Raw genomic sequence first — 18,675 nt, 5'->3', positions numbered from 1 at the left:
GCCATCTGAGATGTATACGACTTTCCTTCTTAAGATGAACACAAAAAGGATTTTAGGACAAAAAATAAATCATCTGGGAACGCTTTATAATGCAAGCTCACATGTTCCTAAAAGTAGAAGCATCAAACAGCACATACAGCAATAACTACAGTAATTCATTACAACCCTAATGGATGAATCGATGTCTTCTGAAGTGAAACGATACGTATTTGTAAGAAAAATACCAAATATTTGAATATTTTTAAAACTTTCGACCAACTGTCTCCTGCGCGTGCATGCGAGGGTTGAGAGTTCATGCTTGACGTAACTTGAAGCGTGACGTAAGCGTGCCGAGAAACTCACGCAGATGTTGGATGCAGTCTATGGTTGGATGCCATAGACTGCATCCGTCAGTTTTTTTTTTTATTATTTTTTTTAGTAATGCTCACAACAAAATACACAGAATAACAGATAATGAGAATGAGGAACAAACAAGACAGAATAACAGAGACGGCAGTTCTCATCATGAAAGCTTCACGTTGCTCATTAATATGCTTCGTCAAACGCAAAGTCGACTCTCATGCAGGCGCTGGTGACAGTTGGTCAGAAGCGCAAAGATGAATAGCGTAACCATGAGAAAATTTCGGGGTGTAACGTTACTGTATTTTCTTATAATACAGAACAGCAATGAGATTCCTTCTTAAGATTCATCAGCTGAGAAACAAGAGCAGGAGGAAGCCAAGCGAGAAACAACAACAACCAAAAAACTGACAAAACTTGTTACTTTCTGTCAGGAAAGTAACTCTTTAAAGTTTGAAATGAGAAGTTGATTTAAAAAAATTAATAACAAGTGTTGTAGACCTGTTTTTAATGAAGTTGTTTTTCAAATAAAGGTTTCGGAGTCAGTGATATCAGATTGTTTGCATTTTATTAATTACTTACCCTGTAAGTACATGAAATAAGAGGGTAACAAGCTCTACTTTAATTTACGGCCCGTAATGTCATATTTACCCTATAACTACATGAAATAAGAGTGTAACAAGCTCCACTTTAATTTACGGCCCGTAATGTCATACTTACTCCTTAGTTATATGTCATACGTACCCCTTAGTTATAAAATATTTACAGTATAAATAATTTGTTATTTTCCTGGTTGTTACCCCTTTATTCCTGACACTTTACATATTGTTCCCCTATACTTACACATACTTACTGTATAGTTACACTATAATTATTGAAAGTTATGCTGTAAATTCGTTGTAATTACGCAGTACTTTCCGGGCTGTAATCTAAAGCGTTACCCATGTTCCTCACATATTACTGTAGCCTAGTTTGTGCTGAATACAGTGTAATGACACTTTTTCCATTAATATGTTTATGAACAACTGAAAAAAGCACAAATGTCAGGGCATGTCAAAACTTCTCCAGGCCCCAAATCAGCCTCAGACTCCAGAGGGTTAATGATGGTCTTGTTCATTTCACAGCCACCTGTTTGGTGGAAAATTACCAACAAAATATGCTCAGTGGCCAAGTAAACTTGTTTGACCCTTACAGTTACATAGGCCAAGAGACCTCACAACACTTCTAGCTTTTATAGTAACCAAACAAATTCTACAATTGTTTTCTATAGGATGAATAAAATACTCCATCATTACCAGGAAAGACAATAACACTACAGACAGTAACATCACAGACAAATTATCCTAAATCCAGACTTTTCTAAAATGGAGGCTGCCATCATGATGATTTCAAGATCAGGGGACATTTTGTAAATATTAGTAAGTATGAATTTATCAAAACTTTGATTAAAATATGTAAAATCAGCAAATTATCAACATAACACCACAGACACTGATAAAGTGCGACATGAAATTGTCCGAAATTTAGCTAACTTTAAAGAAAATTAATAAGAAAGAATGTTCTCATGATGCATCCCTCAGATCAACCAGAAGCTGCAATGACCTTTACACACAGGAAGTAGTCCAAATAGATTTCCCCCTTTTCTTAAAGGGGCGACATCCATTGTTGTAACACCACAGACATGAATTTGGGGGACACTACTTTTTTTCTTAAATATTACAAAATATGTTTTTTTTTTAAACAATTTAAGAAAATTGTACATGTTAAATAAAATCTATATTCACAATTTAACCACTTTATTTGTGTTAAAAATGTTATATTGTTGCAATTACATTCCATGATACCTCTCTGAGGTATGGCGGGAACATGCATATTTTGTTACAAATGCAGTCTCCCAAACTTAAATATGTAATTTACAAAAATGTAGCTATTAATAGTGCACAAATTGTGTTTATTCTACAGAATACAAACATTCAAAAATGTTAGAATTTATTGGTATTTAAAGTTCCCTTTCGATACTTCACTCGTACTGCGTATGGGGAAAAGTCTCCCTTTTTCCCCGTCACTGAAGCCTTTTTCAATAACGCAGTGTAACTGCACCGTCATTGGTTCACTCATCGACAAGTTGTTGAACCAATGGCGGCGCGGCATAGCTGCGCGGCCTATGGCGAGAAAGCGTGCGAACTTTCCCGCCAAAATGGGCGGGGTTAAGGGCTATATAAGCAGGCGTTTCGCCATAGGATTTCAGTGCTTTCTCCTTCAGCGACGACTTCTACTTCTCCTCGCTGATCTCCGCCTGAAGCCGATAAGAAGCTCGCCGCCTTCTAGAAGCTCTGGCCGCCGTCAGAAGAGGCTCCCGCAGCGGACTCAGCTGGACTCGCCGGTCGGAGACAGCGCCGGCGCCCTCGCTGACTACAGCCCGCAGCACCGTCCACGAGTCGCCGCCTCCCGCTTCCCGCTTCCCGCTTCCGGCCGCTTCCTAGCGTGTCTCCGGCCACCATCCGGCACGCCTTCCTGAGAGCTTCTCCGCGGCTTATTGCCGCTCTAAAAGAGCATAAACAGCGGTTTTCACCGCTTCATTTGAGCTTCCGCGGCCCTTGCCGCTCTAAAAAGAGCCCCCCAATCGCCGTTATCACGGCGGCGACGTTGATACAAATGCCGCGCCACCCATGTGGCACGTGCAGAGCCCCTCTGCACGACGACGATGGTCACTAAATCGTGGCGCGCTCCGTACTCCGCCCGCCTCCACACGACGCATCGCTCTGCCCTCACCGCCGTTGACGGCTCAGAGGAGAAGGGATACAAGCATCTGCCACCCCTGGATGAAGCGGTGGCTGCTCACCTCTGTCCTCCCTGTAGGATGGAAGACGAAGAGGGCCCTTCCTTCCAAGCCCTGCCGGACCACATCTACTCTGGCTGGACGGGCTTACACCTCGGCGGGCCAGGCTGCCTCTGCGCTCCATACAATGGCCATATTCCAAGTCTTCCAGGCCAAACTCCTCCGCTCGCTGGATGAGTCCTGTATAGATGCACTGGCCTTCAAGGACCTCCGCAGCGCCACCGATCTAGCCCTGCGAGCCACGAAGGCTACGGCCCAGGCCATTGGCCGCTCAATGGCCAGCCTGGTAGTGTTGGAGCGCCACCTGTGGCTCAACTTGACGGAAATAAAGGACCTGGATAAGACGGCCTTCCTGGACGCTCCGGTCTCACCCTCCGGTCTCTTTGGGCCAGCAGTGGATGGCTTTACAGAGCGCTTCACCGCGGCGCAGAAGTCGTCTCAGGCTATGAGACATTTTCTGCCCAAGCGCTCCAGCTCTGCTTCTGCTTCCAGCCGCCCCAGGACTGCGCCGGCTCAGCAGAACAAGCCAACGCCACCCGTCGCCCAGGCAGCGCCGCCTAAGGAGCACTGCCAGCGCTCACGCCCTGCAATGCGTATGCAAATTCTGGATGCGTATTTTCACATCCAGATAGCCCCCATCACAGGCGATTCTTGAGATTCGCATTCGAGGGGGTGGCGTACCAATATACGGTCCTGCCTTTCGGGCTGTCTTGGCTCCTCGCACTTTCACCAAGTGCATGAACGCGGCGCTTTCCCCTCTGAGACAAGTGGGAATCTGGGTTCTAAATTATCTCGACGACTGGCTCATCCTAGCCCATTTGCGAGCCGAGCTGGAACACCACAGATCCGTGCTCCTCAGCCATCTGCAATGCCTGGGTCTCAGGGTCAACTTAGCCAAGAGCTCGCTGTGCCCCAGCCAGCAAATTTCGTTTCTGGGGGCAGTCTTAGACTCAGTAGTCTTGACGGCAGTAGTCTTGTCAGAACGCGCTCTGGCGATTCAGCAGCTTGCGGCCTCAGTCAAGAACAAAGCCTATCTCCCTCTGAAGCTTTTCCAGAGGTTGCTAGGGTTGATGGCTTCCGCCTCCCCGGTGCTGCAGCTCGGCCTTCTTCGGATGCGGCCTCTGCAGTACTGGTTGAAGTTCCGGGTTCCTCCAAACGCCTGGCGGCACGGCCGCCTATGTCTCAAGGTCAATCGGGCCTGTCTTCTAGCCCTGAAACCTTGGTTGAACCCTGCCTGGTTCAGTCTTGGAGTACCCCTGCAGGCGGTCTCACGAAGGATGTTGCTCTCAACGGACGCCTCCAACTCGGCTTGGGGCGCTGTGTGCGAGGGCAGACCGGCCTTCGGCTCGTGGAGTCACGAGGAAAGCCGTCTACATATCAACTGTCTAGAGATCCTTCAATCTTTTCAGGCTCACTTGACAGGACGCCATGTCTTAGTCCAATCGGACAGCATGACAGTGGTGTCGTACATAAACCATCAGGGAGGTCTCTCATCCAGCCGCTTGTGCGCTCTAGCGAAACGCCTTCTGATATGGGCTCTGCCAAGACTTCAGTCGCTCAGAGCGACTCATATTCCTGGCAAGACCAATCTGGGCGTGGACATGTTGTCACGGAGCAACATCCCCTCAGACGAGTGGATGCTCGACCCCCAGACGGTTCTCACGATTTGGGAGTTCTTCGGGAAAGCGGACATAGACCTCTTCGCCTCAGAAGAAAACTCTCACTGCCCAACATTTTTCTCGAAGGAGGTCGATGCTCTGGCCCATGCATGGCCCAGCACGCTCCTTTATGCTTTTCCTCCGATCGCACTGATCCCCCAGGTCGTCAGGCGCATCAGAGAAGACCAACACAGAGTCCTTCTGGTGGCCCCGCTCTGGAGGAGCCAAGTCTGGTCCTCGGAGCTGTTCAAGCTCTCCACGAGAGCCCCCTGGTCGATTCCCCTGAGACGGAATCTCCTCTCTCAGTCAAACAGAACGATCTGGCACCCACAGCCAGAGCTCTGGGCTCTACACCTCTGGTCCCTCGATGGGAGCCGACTAACCTCCCCAGGGACGTTCTAAATACCATTTCTCAGGCAAGAGCCCCGTCCACGAGACGCCTCTACGCTCAAAAATGGTCGGTCTTTGTTGATTGGTGTTCCTCACGCAACATAGACCCTGTGGAGAGTGACGTATCCTTCATACTTTCTTTCCTCCAAGAGCGTTTGGATATGGGGCGCGCCCCTTCAATGCTTAAAGTTTACGTGGCAGCCATCGCAGCGTTCCATGCTCCTATTGCCGGCCAATCAGTGGGTCGAAATGGCCTTGTAGTCCGTTTCTTAAGGGGTTCTAGGCGATTAAATCCACCTCGTCCCCTTACTGTGCCCACTTGGGACCTTTCTCTGGTCCTCAGGGCCCTAAAAGGTAACCCCTTTGAGCCGCTGCATTCAGCTGACCTCAGGTCCCTGACGCTAAAAACCGCTCTGCTACTTGCACTAGCATCGGTCAAGCGTGTTGGCGATTTGCAGGCCCTCTCTGTGAGCCCTGCATGCCTCGAATTCGGACCTAATGATTCTAAGGTCATTCTGAAACCCAGGCATGGCTACGTTCCCAAAGTGCTCTCAACCCCGTTTAGAGTGCAGGTCATCTCACTTTCCGCTCTTCCTTCCTCGACGGATGAACAAGAGCTGGAATTACTCTGCCCTGTCAGGGCATTGAGGACCTATGTGGAGCGATCTCAGCCTTTCAGGCAGTCGGATCAGCTCTTTGTTTGTTTTGGTGGCCGCACCAAGGGGTCTCCGGTCTCAAAACAACGTCTCTCACGTTGGATAGTCAACGCCATTAATCTGTGTTACTCCTCCCTGGGTGCTGAATGCCCCATAGGAGTTAGAGCTCATTCCACTAGGGGAATGGCTTCCTCATGGGCTTGGTCCAACAGAGTTTCCATAAAAGACATCTGTGAGGCGGCCGGCTGGTCTTCGCCGTCCACTTTTGTCAGGTTCTACCATCTTGATGTCCCGACCTTACAAGCTTGGGTTCTTTCAGTGTGATTGGCGGCCCCTTATGAGTTCCGCCTCACGCCGTTACAGGATTCATTTCCTTTGTAGTGTAACAAGGGATACGGCGGCTTTGCCTTCTTGCTTGTTTCCCTGGTCCCCTCCCGGCATCCAAAACAAGTTATGTCGTTCCCTGCCATGGCACGACGCGGTTGAATTCGTTCCCCATACGCAGTACGAGTGAAGTATCGAAAGGGAACGTACTCGGTTACTAACGTAACCTCGGTTCCCTGAGATACGGAACGAGTACTGCGTTACTTGCCGTGCCACGAGGCTGCGGATTCAGAGTCGTCGCTTCAGTCGATTGGCACTGAATTCCTATGGCGAAACGCCTGCTTATATAGCCCTTAACCCCGCCCATTTCGGCGGGAAAGTTCGCGCGCTTTCTCGCCATAGGCCGCGCAGCTATGCCGCGCCGCCATTGGTTCAACAACTTGTCTATGAGTGAACCAATGACGGTGCAGTTATTGAAAAAGGCTTCAGTGACGGGGAAAAAGGGAAACTTTTCCCCATACGCAGTACTCGTTCCGTATCTCAGGGAACCGAGGTTACGTTAGTAACCGAGTACGTTTATTTTAACTGTTTTAAAGTAGAGGGACATTACTTGCGACCACAAATGAAGAATGACACCGCTAATGCGGCCACACCCACGGAGCGAGCGCTATTCAGACGCATATTCTGAAGCAATACATGTATCCCAGATAGCAAAATACACTCGGGCCAGTTCCTGTCAGTTCTCGCCTGCCAGAGACTTACCACTCGGCCCGTTTCTACTTGCTGCGATCGGGCACAGACTGAAAAATGTAATAAGTATAGACAAACTTAAAAAAAAAAAAAATTAAAAAATTAAACACATTGGTGAATGGAAAAAGTTTTGCTGTTAAACACATTTTGTACTGGGCAAAATAATTAGCTAAACAACTTACAGTAGCTGAACTCTGCAGGTAGGTCGATCTCCAGGAACAGGATCAGGCACCTATGCAGTACTTCATTACATAAAAATACTAACTCAAAAAACAAAAACCACCACCACCAACAACAAAACCTAAAAAATAAAATAAAAACCTTCAGCTGTACAATTGAAGATTTTTTTTGAAGATCAGTCCTGTGATTGTGTGAACAAGTGCTTCTGAACATGCTAAAACTGAAGATCATTTTCTGTAACAACTGCAGTGCTTGATGGACTTGTTCTTTCATTGACCACAATGACAAAATCAGTGATGTCTGGCTCTCCCAACGCCTTCTGAAATAAGCATAGAGGGTCAACTGTAAGTTTCACTCAGTAGACTAAAAGTAGACAGTTACATTCACCGATACTAGCAATTCTGTTAATGCTTTGAATACTTACATTACAAGTCTTGAAGAATTGTGGGTCCTCCTCACACAGGTACACTGAGGAGCTTGGAGGGCTACATTTCATGGTGATATCATGCACACCCTTCAAAATCAAGCAAAAAATAAAATTAAACCAAGCCAACTAAACATTTAAAATGTCACGCAGAGTCTCTGAAATCTTGACGTGTGTCGTTTTCAGCGATGTGGTGTAACTTTGTACAAACCTAGAAAACCAAAAACACACAAGTTTATAACCAGTGGATGCAGAAAATAGAAAGTCAAGTCTGTGCAGTTATCTTAGGAGACTTCGCACAACTTGCATATCAACTCAGTTGAAGTTACCTTAAGTGTTAAAGCTCACTCTTCAGTAAGCATCCAGTTCAGCCTGCAAGTAAAGTAAGATTGAATAGGTTTACTAATCGTAGATAAAGCGACATCTAGTTTTGTTCACATGAATGTAGGAATAAAATCACATTTCTCAAATCAGTGTGCTTAACAAAAATCAGCAACACATGTTGCCCTACATTTTCTTCATTAAGGTATCCTTACAAAAATCAAATAAGAAAAAAAAAAAAAAAACAGAAATGTTTTGCTTAACTTACATAAGTTGGCTCCAGATGCTTGCGAATATCTGCCACGCTGAAAGGATTCTTCTGGTAACATCGGTTAGAGCAATGATGTGATGTGGGTGACAGCAGTTTACATCGCTCAGTAAACTTAGAAATAATCATTAAAGTAGCTGTGTTTACTCAGGTTTACATTTCACCTGTAAAGAGAAAATAGTATACAAATATCTATTAATAAAGTTTCACTGTTGTTTTGTTATGATGAGAATGTAATCCTATGCATTAATATGTCTGAGATCATCTTCAGTTACTAAATGTAAGCAGATTTTACATTTATAGATGCACATGAGCATGTTGGTCTAACTGAATGTGCCAAACTTTACTTGAACTTACCAGCTTTCTCATTGGTTCCAACAGCTCCTTGCTAGTTCAGTCAGAGAAGATTATGTTCATGGTCTTATTTCCTCGGGGCTTGCACTGCTTGGTGTCTGGGGATTAAAATCTGCCATTTTTTCAGTGATGATAACACTTCTCTTGATTTCTACAAACAGAGAAATAATAAAAGCAATTTATGGCATGTTATGAGAAATAATCACTTATTCCTGTCCGTCTTACTGAGTGAAAAAGCAACTCGTAGAAACAAAAGCTGTGATTGTGTGTTTGTGTTGTCCACGTTTTAGCAGTCATGAGCATCTGTAAATGTAAAATCTGCTTACATTTAGCAACTGATGATGATCTCAGACATAGTAATGCATAGGATTGCAGTACATTCTCATCATAACAATAGTGAAACTAGCTTATGTATAACATATGTATTTAATTAATTGGGGTTATTTGAAAACAATTATCTTCTATGACAGTATAAACAAATCCTCTTCACTCACCTTCTTGAAGAAACATGGAATAAAACAACTTTTGCTTATTTCAATTGCATTTATAAAAAAAAATATGAGCGTGGAAACTAAAAACAAACAAACCTGGGGTGCGTTTCCCCTAAAGCATCGTTGGTGAACTATGGTCGTAAGTCCCATTGAACTCTATTGGTAACGACGGAACTTACGACCATAGTTCGCTTTGGGAAACGCACCCCTGGTCTTTCTCCTCCTGTCTGCAGCACCGTCATCATCCTCTTCCTTAGCTCTTTGTTTGCAGATTGGAGTGTTGCTCGTCAAAGTTTAATACAGAATAAACAATCAAGGTCCACATAACAATGCTTAGATCAAAGATTAAAAAGATTTTATCCGTTTAATAGCTGTAGTGGCATGCCGAAACTTTGCAGACAAGCCAAGAAAGTTAACAAGTTAACAACGTGAAGTTAACAAATTCCTTTATAAGTGTCTGCTAAGTAAATACTACAAATGTAGATGCTTCGTCGATGCTTACCAAGACTGTTTTGTCGAAATGACCTCAAACATTAATATCTCTTGGTAAATAATCCATTGTTTTGCTTGCGTCCTCTCCAAACCGCACAAACATGGTGGACATCACCCACTAGTACTACCACAGGTACGACACCCCTCCCACTGCCGCGCGCGTGAAGATGAATGAATTACCTGAGCGCGCAGTGAAGTGCGTTTAAAGGGGTCATGAACTGCGTTGGTTTATTGTTTTATAATGTTTCATAGGGAGCACTTATAATGTTAGTACTTTTTACATCTAAAATTGTCATAATTTATAAATAAAAGGCATTTTTCCTACCCTGATTTCTAAAATTGTCATAATTTATAAATAAAAGGCATTTTTCCTACCCTGATTTTAGCCCTCTGTTTTAAGGGGCGTGTCTGCTGTGAGACTTCAGTGTAAACACCCACTGCTGTGATTGGCTGACATCTTTGCATATGAAATAGCCAAGTATTCGAAAAGAACGTTGAATAAAATGGGAGTTTTGCACATCAGTCACTGATAAACTTGCGCAGTTTGATTGACAGCTTCAGCGCACGCTGCTCCTGGGGCTTTCTTTGATCGCTTTCTTTATATAATTTAATCACCGTTAAATAACAGATTATTTTCATCCTACTAAGAGAAACAACGCAAGTTGACGTTTAGTCATGGGTTTGATTTACACAGACAAAGATCATCTGACTGTACATGGATAATTACATATCAGATCAGGCATTAGAATTAACACAGTTACTTAAATGTTGTTGCATTACTGTCGAGTCCAGGCACTGCACAATATATTGTAATCCTCAACGGCCGTGAGAACAGCCTTTTTAAGCTGAAAGAACAGCTTTTTTATGGAAGCCCCTTTCCGCCACAGTTGAGTAAAAAAATATAATTCTGTAACTCATAATAATGAGAAACTTTCTTGTAATAATGACTTAACATCTCATAATAACGAGAAACTTTCTCGTAATAATGACTTAACATCTCATAATAATGAGAAACTTTCTCGTAATAATGACTTAACATCTCATAATAATGAGAAACTTTCTCGTAATAATGACTTAGTTTCTCATAATAACGAGAAACTTTCTCACAATAATGAGAGACTTCTACGCATGCGCAGAGCAGCGGAGCAGAAGGGCGTGGCATGCTAGCGACATTCGCTGGTCAAAGTCTCGTAAATGCGAGGACAGCAAACATGGCACATTCTGCATTTGTGCACTTCTGTTTTCATTAAATTCAGTGTAATATACAAAGTGCAGTCTATAGTATCATTAAATAACATCAGTTATAAATTATCAGTACATTTTCAATACTTTTCCATGTGCATGAACGCAAAGTGGTTTCCGTGGTAACGGTGGAAACTGCTGCATGAACGCGAAGGCTTTCAAAACTATCAGATTAACGAAGGAATATGACATTTATTTGTTAAGTTTAAGTGCAACGTCTTCATAAAATGTGTGGGTTTATGTGTTAACTTTAACACTTATTTCGTGGATGAGTCTAGGCTATTTGATGTGCAGGTTTACTTAGACATAGGCACTGGAAAGCTTTTCTAATATAAACCGGGTCCTAAAGCACTTGGCCAGTCATAAACCTTCATTTCTGCGTTATTCCTACAGAAAACACCTTTTAAGATGTTTATGACTCATTAGAATGTATGCAAAAGACAGCTTTCCAGGTGAAGTGTTCTTTAACAGAGTTGGATGTAGGTGTGTGCTGTCTTATCATTCCTCTATCTGTTTGAAATCCATGGATCACCACTCTGTTTCTGCTTGTTCATACACAAAAATACAAATGAATGTTACAAATGAAGACTATCCCGTCTCATAAAGGCTACTGATAATTTATCAATAATGTTATTTATTTAATGATATTATATATTACACTTTTGCAGAACGTGCCATGGTTGTGGAGTTCTCACATTTGACCAGTGGATGTCGCTAGCGTGTCACTGCACCGCTGCTCTGCGCATGCGTAGATGTTTCTCATTATTACGGTAAAGTTTCCCGTTATTATGAGAAACTAAGTCATTATTACGAGAAACCTTCTCATTATTATGAGAAACTAAGTCATTATTACGAGAAACTTTCTCATTATTATGAGAGGTTAAATGATTATTCTTGTTATATTACGAGAAAGTTTCTCATTATTATGAGAAACTAAGTCATTATTATGAGAAAATAAGTCATTATTACAAGTTTCATTACTATGAGAGTTTCATTACTACTACAAGTTCCCTTTCGTGGGAACTATCGATGCTGCGAGAAACGCATAGGGAACCTTCTGCGTGATATCGTCATTGAAGCACTCCTGTATCCAACCAATCGTGTAACGAGACGTCAGAGACGGGTGACGTCACGGACCAGGAAACTATAAAGCATGCCCGGATGCAGAGAACACTAGCTTCTGCTATCTTCAGCAAGCACTCCATGTTATCCCGTGTGTCTTATTTAGTGTTTGTCTGTCCCTCCATTATTTTGGTTTCACTCTTCGTCTGAGGACAAGAGTCTCAGCAACACTTGTGTATATATTTGAGATCGCTGTTTGTGCGTCCTATTTAGTGTTTGTTTGTCTTCTCTTTGTCTGAGGACAAGAGTCTCACAACACTACATACATATACACAATAAGACATGATATATATATAAAATGGCGGAAGGCAAGCGGTTCAGGAAGTGTGCTTCTCCCTGCACTCGTTACATTCCTGACGGGGACACACACGATATGTGTGTCGTTTGCCTGGGGGTTGAGCACGCGCAGGCAGCTCTCGAGGGAGCTGTCTGCGTGCACTGTGAAAAGCTCACCCTTAGAGTGTTGAGATCTCGCCGGGCACTCTTTGATAATAAAGGGGGTGCCTCGGTCGGTGTTCCCCGCGGATCGGGTCCCGCTGCTGCCGAGGCGGAGCGGAGACTCCATTCGTGGGGTTCACAGATGGATCTGACGGCGGGGGTTGAGACGGGCCCCGCCCTATCTCTCCCTTTAGCCGTCAGACCCAGTGTCTCTCCTGCTGTGGCGGAAGCACGCCCAGCAGTTTCTTCCCCGCGGGGAGAGACATCGGCGCTTCATCTATCTTCATCTGAGGATGTTGATGTGATGAGCGTCAAAGCAGGGGAAGAGGAACCGCCATCCTCTTCCCCCGCACATGAGGAGCTCTTGGAGGTAGTGACCAGAACTGTAGCCAAATTGAATATCAGCTGGCCAGAAGCAGAGCGGGGAGATGTAAAACCAAAAAGCAAGCTTGATGAACGCTTTCTCCCCGCGCGGTCACTACCCCAACGTCGGTGCTTACCATTCTTTCCAGATCTACACACTGAGGTGTCTAGATCTTGGAACAGACCAGTCCAACATCGGGTCTTCAGCCCCCAGACTTCGGTCTATAGTAACATTGTGGGGCTGAAACAGTATGGTTATGCGGCGATGCCCCGGTTGAAGAGACGCTCGCGGGCTATCTCTCTGCTTCGGCATCGTCCTTAAAAGCACCGACGCTGCCCACCAAGCCCCTTAAAACTACATCTAAGCTGGTGGGCAAGGCTTATGCGGCGGCAGGTCAGGCAGCAGCGTGTCTCCATACCATGGCGCTGCTGCAGGCTTACCAAGCAGACCTGCTGGGGGAAATTGATACCAGCGGGGAGGCCACATTCGAGTGCATCCAGGAACTGCGCAAGGCGACAGACCTGGCTCTCTGTGCCACCAAGGAGACTGCTAAAGAGGCCGTTCTATGGCAGCCCTGGTGGCCACGGAGAGGCACTTGTGGCTGAACCTCTCTGACATAAGGGACAGAGACAAAGCTGCCCTTATGGATGCGCCGCTGTCTCCTGTGGGCCTCTTCGGCGACGCAGTTACAACTGTCGTCGAGAGGTTCCAGGAGACCAAGAAACAATCTGCGGCGTTTCAGAGGTTCCTCCCCCGCCGGTCTAAAGTCCCCGCCGAGACTGTTGAACGGGAGCAGTCTCGGTCCGCAGCGAGCTCCTCAGCGCACCACAGAGCGCAACAGAAAATAAGTGTGGCCGCCCGTGCTCCCCCACGTAGATTCTGGGGACAGGGGCGAGCCGCACAACAGAAGCCTTCCCAGGGCAAGACGGACCTGCGGGCCGTCATTGTAGCGCGGAAGGCTTCTAAGAAGCGGTCCTGATATCTGTGGGTCAGGACCCAGGAGGGCGGCCCCCGTCTGGAGGAAGCTTGGCGCTAATACATCTGACACCCGCTTCCCTCCAGCGCCCTCCAGGGACCACGCCATATCCGTCATCCAGTGTGCGTCAGGTCCCCACCGACCTTCCGAGGAAGGACGGTTGTCACTTGATTCGGCGTGCCGTTTCAGAGCGCCGAGCCAAGTGCTCAAAAAACACCAGAGACCAGTCTCGAGAGACTGGTTCCCTTAGTAGATTTTCTAGAAGAATGGAAAACTCTACCGAATATATCAAATTGGGTGTTGCTCATGATAGAAAAGGGTTACAGAATACAGTTCGGGTCTCGCCCACCCAGATTCAACGGGGTCCTTCCCACAGTGGTGACCCCCGAGCAGTCTCTGGTTATGGAACAGGAAGTTATGACACTTTTGCAAAAAGGAGCTATAGAAAGGGTTCCTCCTCCCAGCAAGCTGTCAGGTTTTTACAGCCGCTACTTCATAGTTCCAAAGAAGGATGGAGGACTTCGTCCTATCATAGATTTACGTGTGCTAAATCGGTCTGTACAAAAACTGAAATTCAAGATGCTTACACTCAAACAGATCATTCCCCAAATCAGGTCCGAGGACTGGTTTGTGACGATAGACTTGAAAGATGCATACTTTCATGTGTCCATCCATCCTTCTCACTGGAAGTTCCTCAGGTTTGCTTTCGGGGGCGAAGCTTACCAGTACAAGGTTCTTCCGTTTGGCCTATCTTTATCACCCCGCACATTCACCAAGTGCGTGGATGCAGCCCTGGCTCCCTTGAGACTCCAGGGCATCCGCATACTGAATTATATTGACGATTGGTTGATTCTAGCTCACTCAGAGCAACAGGCAGTTCAACATCAAGATGTTGTTCTGTCTCACATGAAAAGGCTTGGGCTGAGGCTCAATGCCAAAAAGAGTGTGCTGATTCCGGCTCAGACCACCAATTATCTAGGTGTTATGTGGGATTCCACAATAATGCGGGCACGTCTGACTCCTGCCCGTGTGAGCTCTGTTCTGTCAGCCGTAAAAGGGGTGAGGTTAGGCCAGTCACTCACTGTGAAACAGTTCCAGAAACTGTTGGGTCTAATGGCAGCTGCGTCCAACATAGTTGATGGCGGTATTGATGGCGGTGTTTCTAGCACTAAAACACTTTCTCCCAGACCTGAGAGATCACCATGTGCTGGTCCGCACAGACAACATGTCAGTGGTCTCCTATATAAACCATCAGGGGGGTCTACAGTCTCGCCAACTAAATTACTTGGCCCGTCGGATCCTCCTGTGGCCTCAGGGGAAGCTGCGCTCACTGAAGGCAGCTTATATCCCCGGGAGTCAGAATGTGGGGGCAGACGCCCTGTCGAGGCAGGGGCCGAGGCCCGGGGAGTGGAGATCTCATTTGGAAGAACTTTGGTCAGGCACAAGTAGACCTGTTTGCTTCGGGAGAGTCAACCCAGTGTCCTCTCTGGTACTCCCTCATGCATCCAGCACCTCTGGGTCTGGATGCCATGGTACAGACGTGGCCGAGGCTACGTCGGTATGCATTTCCCCCGTTCGCTCTGCTCCCACAAGTCCTGGAGAAAGTACGCCAGGAAGGGGTCAGCCTAATACTGGTGGCCCCGTACTGGCCGACCCGAATATGGTTCTCGGACTTGGTGTCCATGATAGACGGCTCTCCAATGGAGCTTCCCCTAAGGCCGAATCTTCTATCTCAGGCGGGCGGCGCGATAATACATCCCCGTCCAGAACTATGGAAACTGTGGGCCTGGCTTCTGAGGGGGCCAGGTTCATAGAGGCTGGTCTCTCAACTGAGGTTGTTGAGACCATACTTAGCTCCAGGGCTCCCTCCACGAGGAAGCTTTACTCCTATAAATGGAATCTATTCTCTACTTGGTGTAGACAACATGAAACGGACCCTGTCCATGCTCCTATTAGCTCTGTGCTATGCTTTCTCCAAGAAAAATTCTCGGAAGGCCTATCTTATTCAACCTTGAAGGTTTATGTTGCGGCTATATCAGCCTATCATGTTGGGGGGGATTCCTCGGTGGGTCGAGACCCCCTCGTGTCACGCTTCCTCCGTGGTACACTGAGGTTGAGGCCTCCAGTGCGCACAAGGACCCCGGCTTGGGACTTATCAGTGGTTCTACAAGGGTTAGCCGAGGCTCCCTTTGAACCACTGGAGGAGGTGTCTATAAAGTTTCTGACTTTAAAGACTGTATTTTTGCTTGCTATTACTTCTCTAAGAAGAATTGGAGATCTTCAGGCCCTTTCAATGGCCCCCTCGTATCTGGAGTTCGCTCCTGGAATGGTGAGAGCATTTCTTCATGCTAGACCTGGCTATGTGCCGAAGGTCCCCACCAATGTCCCGGGTCCTATTGTGCTTCAAGCCTTCCATCCTCCTCCATTTATATCCTCGGATCAGGAAAAACTGAATCTGCTCTGCCCAGTAAGGGCTTTGGATGCATACGTCCACAGAGCTGCCCTGTGGCGTAAAACAGAGCAACGGTTTGTCTGTTATGGTTCCCCTAATAAAGGCGGACCGGCGTCCAAGCAGAGGATGAGTAAGTGGGTGGTCGAGGCCATCTCACAAAGCGGCCGGACAGGCTTCTCCATTTAACATCCGTGCTCATTCCACAAGGGGTATGGCGGCATCAAGAGCTTTGATGTCTGGCGTCCCTATGAGTGACGTCTGTGATGCAGCTGGATGGTCAAGCCAGCATACATTTATCAGATATTATAACCTTGATGTGGGCTCCACTCCTGGGTCCTCCGTACTTTCAAGCTAACATGAACAAGCATTTGAAGTACGGCACAGTTGGGATTGCGTTCCCAATGCGTTTCACGCAGCGTCGATAGTTCCCACGAAAGGGAACGTCTCGGGTTACGGATGTAACCCTGGTTCCCTGAGTAAGGGAACGAGACGCTGCGTCTCTTGCCGTACCCCTGCATGCTTGCGAGTGCTTGCTTCAGATTTTCCACAGAAGCTAGTGTTCTCTGCATCCGGGCATGCTTTATAGTTTCCTGGTCCGTGACGTCACCCGTCTCTGACGTCTCGTTACACGATTGGTTGGATACAGGAGTGCTTCAATGACGATATCACACAGAAGGTTCCCTATGCGTTTCACGCAGCGTCTCGTTCCCTTACTCAGGGAACCAGGGTTACATCCGTAACCCGAGATGTTTTCATTACTATGAGAAACTAATTCATTATTATGAGAAACTTTCTCAATATAATGAGATACTAAGTCATATGAGAAAGTTTATTATGACTTACAGAATTATATTTTTTCACTCAACTGTGGCGGAAACGGGCTTCCATATAGGAACATCTGTTTGGCTCCAAAGCAAAAAGCTGAAGATACAACACACCTGCTGCTCATTATATACCCCCGCTGCGAGGTGAGCAGCTGCTGCATATAATGGCATGCCAATGTGCATTGGCTCGTTTTAGTTACACTCGAAGTAGATTGGGCTCTCTAGCAATATTCCTATTTGTCGGAAACACCCCAAAAAAAGGGAAAAAAACATTGGTTTGTAATGTCAGTATGCATAATACTGGCTTGGTTTTGCCACACTGCAATTTGTGGCTTGTGATGTTCGCCTATATGATAAAATAATTTTTAACCACACATCTTTACAAAATAACACATCTAAAAGTCACCTTTCATGTAACAGCTGGTCATCGCTTTCTGCCATAGAAAGATGTTCGACTCCAGGCTCCAGAAAACACTGATCTCTGTAAAGCATATTATAGCTATTTATCCATTGTAATTCTATGCACCATCTTTGATAAACTACATAAAACAAATTTGGAAATGCCTACCTATCTGATGGTGAGTCACTGGACAAAGCTATGGTAGAGAGGGTTAGAAGAGGCATTCCAGGTCTCTTGCAAGGAGTTGACGTGGATAGCCCTCCTTTTTGGTAACTTAAAAATATATATATATATATATTTTGACATTTGACACATCATTTGATGTAGTGACAAGTACTTCACTAAAGCTACAGTATAACTAAATTACAGCCAACAGTTCATAACATACCTTGAAGTATTCGCAGTCAACATCACCTCACCATTTTTCACTCAAACAATAAGACTAACACGGTTGATCAATATAATAATCATTCAGTTTGCTGTCAGTAAAGGAGTCCAAACAGTTACTCACCTGTCTATTAAAACACATGCTAGATTGGCATCTCTGTTGAAGTTTGTTGCAAAGTTCTCTACATTTAGGAAATGCCACACTGATGTTGATCCTGGGACTTGTCTTTGTTTACAGAACCAGCAGCAAATGGTAAATAATAATTGTGTTCCATAACGACTGCGTGAAACAAGCTAGTTGCTTGATAGACGCTACAACTACTACTTCTGCATTTGTCCACGGGACTTTGTTGTCATGGTTTCTACAACAGTAAAAGTGGAAACCAAGGGAAACGCGGATATGACAGGATTTACAGGCGACGCTCACATGTCCTGGAGCCTTGGATGAAATTGCAATTTTATAAAGATTTACAAATAGCTGGATATTGTAAGTACTCAACTGAACAAAATATATAACCCTGGCCTAGTGATTTTTGGATATTTTACTGCAAAAATATATTGTACAAAAAATATATTGTTTTTATATTGTATAAAAAACATATTGTACCTTTAACATTACAAAGTGATGTTCCTTCAGTATCTCTCTTGCACCCTCAGTTAATGTTGAAGCAATGTTGAGATTTCAACCACAAATCAATGGTAATATTATTGATTCAACATTACAAAGTGATATTTTTTCAACATCACTTTTGAACCCTCAGTTACTGTTGAAACAATGTTGGGATTTCATTAAAAAAAATCAATTATAATGTATGGAAGTAAATTAATGACAAACGTTTTTTAAATAAAAAGCTTGTTGTTATTGCACGGTGGCGCCTGAGGTCTGGGAGGGATTGTTTTAATGCTTAAAACACTGCCATCATTTCTAAACAATTCGTGTGAGATGATGGCCCCTCCACAGGCCTTGTGCTGAGCGTCCATCCA

The sequence above is a fragment of the Megalobrama amblycephala genome, linkage group LG18 (genome assembly GCF_018812025.1).
Source record: "Megalobrama amblycephala isolate DHTTF-2021 linkage group LG18, ASM1881202v1, whole genome shotgun sequence".
NCBI lineage: Eukaryota > Metazoa > Chordata > Actinopteri > Cypriniformes > Xenocyprididae > Megalobrama > Megalobrama amblycephala.
Note: the sequence above shows the minus strand (reverse complement) of the source record.